Genomic DNA, 6,512 nt, shown 5'->3' with positions numbered 1-6,512 from the left:
AAAGACGTCTCAACCTACTGAAGGAATGGAGGTGCGGGAAGCATCTTAGAAGCGACCCTTCCTAGTTTTCTGGAGAGAAAAAGTAAAGGATGGGAGGAGAAATGCTTTCAGGCTTGCAAGAGTCTTTTATTGTACCCTTACAATAAAAGTAATGCTAATATTCATAGGCAAAGGTTCTCCTCGCAAATACGTGCTAGTCGTTCCCGACTCTAGGGGGCGGTGCTTATCTCCGTTTCAAAGCCGAAGAGCCAGCGCTGTCTGAAGACGTCTCCGTGGTCATGTGGCCGGCATGACTCAGTGCCAAAGGCGCACAGAACACCGTTATCTTCCCACCAAAGGTGGTCCCTATTTTTCTACTTGCATTTTTGAACGTGCTTTCAAACTGCTAGGTTGGCAGAAGCTGGGACAAGTAATGGGAGGTCACCCCGTTACACGGCACTAGGCGTTCGAACCGCTGAACTGCTGACCTTTCGATTGACAAGCTCAGCTTCTTACCCACTGAGCCACCGTGCCCCTATAATATTCATAAATAATAAATAAATAAAAGTAATGCTGGTATTCACTGTTTTCATTTCTTACCTAGACTGCCTCAAAGGGCTGACACTACTGTTGTGAAAATACTCCCTTAAAAACAAAAACATGACACTAAAAAACCTAGACAATATTTGATTTTAAGGCTACGCCTGCTGGACAGGGGACATGAGGATACAAAGGAAGGACATGTTCTCCTTTTGCTGGAGATCTGGTAACCCTACCCTCACATGGCCATCAAGGGTGGGTTCTACTTACCTATACTACCGGTTCACAATGGGGCCGTGCGCGCTTCTGCACATGTGCAGAAGCTTCTGTGCATGATGTCCGGGTCAGTGGGTGGAGCCTCCCACCAGTTTTATTACTGGTTCTTACAAACCGGTCCGAATTGGAGCAACCCACCATTGATGGTCACCCAGATTGGTGTCTTTGGGCATTTATTCTGGGGTGTACTCCTTTTTTTATTCCAAAAGGTTGTGTTTTTTTTCTCTCAATCTCTTTGGGATTTTTTTTCTCATGAGATACAACATCAAAAGGAAAAAAAAGCCTTTAATAAAGAGGAAGAAAGACAAGAAGCAAGGAATCTGGCTGATATCACTGCAACGCACTCCTAGTGACAAAGGAAACAAATACCTGTCTGTGGGGAAGGGAATTATGTACCTAAATCAATAACCTTTTTGTTATGTCAGCTGCTCACAGTGCTGCTGAAACCCAATGCCTCTCAGGTGCACTGGGTGCAACTTTCCTCATTCCCAATCAGGTAGGAAGAGAGGGTGATGAAGTTATGTTCCTCATACCAGGTACGTGCATGTACCATCAATCAGATTTGATTGGTAATCAGATGGACAGATTTTAGTAAGGCTTTTAGAAGTGGCTTTCCTTTGCCTGCTTCCTAGGGAAGTGTGTGGGTGAGAGGGGGGAGGGGGAGAGAGAGAAAAAGAGAGAATAGAGGGGGAAGAGAGAAGAGGAGAGGAGAAGGAGAGAAGGGAGGGTGTGAGAGGGAGAGAGAGAGATTAATTGGCCCAAAATCACCCAACTGGCTTTGTGCCTTAAAGTAAGACTAGAACTCACAATTTCTCAATCTCTGGCTCAACATCTTTAACCGCTACACCAAACTGGCACACACCATGCCTCAAGGGTCAAAATAGCTCTCCTCCTGATTTTTAATTTATCAACATTCCGCTCATAAAAGAGGGATTAGCCAGTCTATGTCTTGAGTTCAAGTGAAAGGGGGGAATACTGCAAAAATGAAGGAGGTTTCAAAGGAAGCCCTACTCCTGTGATGGCGAACCTACGGCACGCGGGCCAGAGGTGGCATGCAGAGCCCTCTCTGTGGGCACGCACATCGTTGCCAGCTCCTCTTCTGGTTTTCGGCGTGTACATGCGCATTGGTCAGCTGGTCTTCGGGTTTGGTACTCGGTGCCGAAGATGTTTGCCATCCCTGCCCTACTCTACTGATAGCAAACCTTTGGGGCTCATCGTGTCAAATATTTGGAAAATAGCTAAATTGATTCTGCCTCTCTCTCTCACATACACACACACGCTCACACAAAAACAAAAGAGAAACAATGTTTTACATATACATACATATACATAAAGGGCCGTTTACTACAGGTTCAAGTCCCACCAGGCCCAAGGTTGACTCAGCCTTCCATCCTTTATAAGGTAGGTAAAATGAGGACCCAGATTGTTGGGGGCAATAAGTTGACTTTGTAAATATACAAATAGAATGAGACTATTGCCTTACACACTGTAAGCCGCCCTGAGTTTTCGGAGAAGGGCGGGATATAAATGTAAATTTAAAAAAAAAATTCATTTTTTTTTTTTTTTAAAATACAATCTATTCATGTATATTATCTAGTACAGGGATGACAAACCTTTTTGCCTTTGCGTGCCAAAAGCGGGGGGAGCACGGGAGGGTTGCGCGCATGTGTGTCCACACCCATAATTCCATGCGCCCTGCCACCCGCACATACGCGTGTGATCCCCCCCCACACTTCCTGCTTTTGGCATGCAATGGCACGGTGGGCCTGTTAGGCCCATTTTTCGTCCTCCCCAGGCTCCAGAGGCTTTCTTGGAGCCTGGGGAAGGCAAAAACGACCTCCTCCTCCCCCCCCGCCCCCCCCCCGGAGGTGGAAGCAGCCTGTTTCCCAACTTCCAGTGGACCTGAGAGGCCCGAAAATCAGCTGGCTAGTGCGCACATGCGCGCCGGAGCTGAACTAGGGCAACATTCACGTGCCCACCAATATGGCTCCTCATGCCACCTGTGGCACATGTGCCATAGGTTCACCATCATGGATCTAGTATATAATCTAGTACAGGGGTCTCCAAACTTGGCAACTTTAAACCTGGAGGACTTCAACTCCCAGAATTCCCCAGCCAGCAAAGCTTTGCTGGCTGGGGAATTCTTGGAGTTGAAGACCACCAGGCTTAAAGTTGCCAAGATTGGAGACTCCTGATCTAGTACATTATGATAGCAGTGTTCCAATATCTCAGGGGTTGCCACAAAGAAGAGAGAATCAAACTATTCTCCAAAGCACCTGAGGGTAGAACAAGAAGCAATGGGTGGAAACTAATCAAGGAGAGAAGCAACCTAGAACTAAGGAGAAATTTCCTGACAGTTAGAACAATTAATCAGTGGAACAACTTGCCTGCAGAAGTTGTAAATGCTCCAACACTGGAAATTTTAAAGAAAATGTTGGATAGCCATTTGTCTGAAATGGTGGTAGGGTTTCCTGCCTGGGCAGGGGGTTGGACTAGAAGACCTCCAAGGTCCCTTCCAACTCTGATATTATTATTATTATTATCTAGTACATAAAAAAATGTCCAAACAAAATCGCAAAAATGAAATACAAGTAAAACAAACTCCTTTTCAGAGGTTCTGCAGGCCTCCTGAGATCACAATCCTCTCACACAACTTCAGGAAGGTGCATCTCTGAAAATTGTGGGAGAGTAGGGTGTACTCTTGAGAAGAATTTTTGCCAGGAGTTGGCGTATCACCCAAAACGGTGTGTGTCATTGGTTTGCCATCTCTGCCCTACACTTTACATTGTGGGTTTGGATGGACTCTCTAGCCATAATTCATGGATAAAGCAACTGTCCCACATGAACTGGATCTGATATTCTAATCTCACATTTGCCAGTTAAAAGCAACAAGAGTTTGGAATTGGAGGACCTTCCTTTCATCACTGTTTTCTTCCCATCACAGTAAGGCCATGAGTGGGTTAAAAATGAAATGAGAGAACCAAATATTGCATATTGCACTCTGTGGTTTCCATTTCTCCCGAAGCAGTATTTTAGAAAAGTGACTCTGTTGGGAAAAAATTAAGGCAAGAATTCACAGTGTGGCTATTACAAGCTTTCATGTTTATGTGGACAAAGAAATATGGCGTAGAAAAATTAGAATCCTTTTGCCGGAAAGACCATTTAGCTGAATATTCTTTACTCCATGCACCAGAAATAAACAAGAAGGAAAGAGAAAGGGAGGAGCTTATTATTGAGATCATATGCTAATTACTGAAGCTTTCCTTATTTGCCCAAAGAATTAAACAATCCATTAGATAAAGCACTGATTATTCTTAGCATAAGGACTTCCCAAATTATACTCTCTAAAGGGCTTATCATGGGAAGCCATCGCCTGTATCTATTCTTAGAAAACTGCTTTTTCAGTACAGGATTAGAAAGCAATCCTATGTAATTAAGCACTTAGCTTGGGGTAAGCAAATTGTCTTCCTTCGTTGCTTGTATAGCTCTCCCAACCAGAAAGGTGCACTTAAGATCGCTCTCATCAGCTCGGTTATTTGTCAGTGCTGAAAAACAGGAATACAGCAGGGTTGTTAGCCTCACTTTCTCCAATTAAATGTTAAACACACACTTACAAGGATTCCTAAGAATCTGACCGGTGTGGATTTTCTATTGTACATGTAATCCTCGACTTACAACAACCATTTATTTAGTGACTGAAGTTACAGCAACAAGGGAAAAAGTGAGTCACAGCCAGTTTTCACGCTTACAACTTATTACAACATCTCCATGCTCACTTGATCAAAATTCAGGCACTTGACAACGGGCATGTATCAGTAGTGGGTTTCAAATCCCGTCGCTACCGTTTCGGTCATGGGTGGGTGTGCACAGATGGGCGTGCAAAGCTTCTGCACATGTGCAGAGACATCCGGGTGGGTGGGCGGAGCCTCCTCCCACCGCTGCTACCGGTTCGCCTGATCCGGGCCAACCGGTAGCAACCCACCACTGGCATGTATTTACAACAGCTGCGGTATTCCACTTCCAGTATTGTGTGATCACCATTTGTGACCTTCCTAGCCGGCTTCCAACGATGCAAAGTCAATGGGGGAAGACGGATTCACCTAATGACCTCATAATTCACTTAACAACAGAAGTGAGTTGCTTAGCATCCAGAGCAAAAGGGCTGTAATATCAGGCATGATTTCCTTAATGACTGCCTTGCTTGGCAATGGAAATTCTAGTCCCAAAAGTGGTCAAAAGTCAAGGGCAATCTGCAGTTCCAAACTTCTTCTGAAAACAGGGCAGGAAACATTGAATGATGAAGCCAAGAAGACTGCTCTAAATGACTTGGAAATCAAATCTATTCAGTCCTGCAAATATTTTTTGAAATCTTTCCTAGAAGCAATTGGCACACTGAAATCTTATTACAGGTCAGTCTACTTATTCTGACTTTTCACTGTTATGATGGTGACGAAAAAGTAACTTTTCAAGTCTGTAAAGCAAGTGAAAGGTGAAATAAGATCATAAGCACAATTGTGGTTTCACTGAGTGACCACTTGGCTAAATGACTTAAGTTGCCAGTTCTAGTTGTGGTTGCTAAATGAGAACTATCCATAATCAATTTGGGATCCCCCACCCACCCACCGCCTTGAGCTTTGCCAGTAAAGTCATTCACACAGTTTGTCATTTTTCTAGGAAGTTTCATATATTGGCTCTGACACATTGGGCCCTTGGACAGGCTGCTGTCTTGGCAAAGGATTCACATCCTGCAGAAGAATCTAAATTCATTAGATTGAAAACAGATCTCCTGACTTCAGAGTTAAATAATGTGATTGTTAGGATCCACCAACATGGGAACAAAAGGGGCATGTTTTGAATTCTTCAGAATTTTTCATTAGGCAAGATAAGACCAACCCCAGGGAATATGGAAAAAGCTATAATTTAAAAATTAGATCGGCTGTACAGATAGAAGAGAATATTTGTAGCCCAGGACTGAACTGTGGGTTTTTTTGGTGCTCTCTGAGTTTGGTGGTTTTCTTGCAGACATTTCATTGCCAAACTAGGTAATATCATCAGCATCCTTCTAGCACTGATTATGTTACCTAGTTAGGTAATGAAACATCTACAAGGAAAGAGAGCACCAAGGACCTTATAGGCCAGATGTTTTAACCGTGACATGGCCTGCAGTTCCAAAATTGTTTCTGTAGAGCAGAGGTGAGGGACCATAGCCCAGGGGTGAAATGGAAAATTTGTTACTATCGGTTCTGTGGGCGTGGCTTGGTGTGTGTGTATGGGTAATGTAACTGGGGGGGGGCTTGGCCAACTTTTTTTTTTTTTTTACTTTTAAAAGCATTTTTTCTACAACCTCTTCAGTCGAAGAGGTTGTAGAAAAACTGCTTTTAAAAGGCTCCTCTGGCGATCCCAGCTGAGCCGTGTAATCATCAGAGGCTTTTTTTTTTACTTTTAAAAGCCTTTTTTCAGCTGAAGGAAAAAAAACCCTCTGATGATCATGCAGCTCAGCTGGGCATGAGGGTGGGGCAGGGATTTGTGCCACCGGTTCTCCGAACCACTTGCCGCCATCACTACCGGATCAGGCGATCCGGTCCAAACCGGGAGCATTTCACCCCTGCTATAGCCCCTTTATGACTTGTGGATTTCAACCCCCAGAATTCAGGGTGTTGAAGTCCACAAGTCATAAAAGGGCCATAGTTCCATCCCCCTATTATAGAAGGAAGATG

The sequence above is a fragment of the Ahaetulla prasina genome, chromosome 2 (genome assembly GCF_028640845.1).
Source record: "Ahaetulla prasina isolate Xishuangbanna chromosome 2, ASM2864084v1, whole genome shotgun sequence".
NCBI classification, from domain to species: Eukaryota; Metazoa; Chordata; class Lepidosauria; order Squamata; family Colubridae; genus Ahaetulla; species Ahaetulla prasina.
This window is presented reverse-complemented; position numbering follows the sequence as displayed.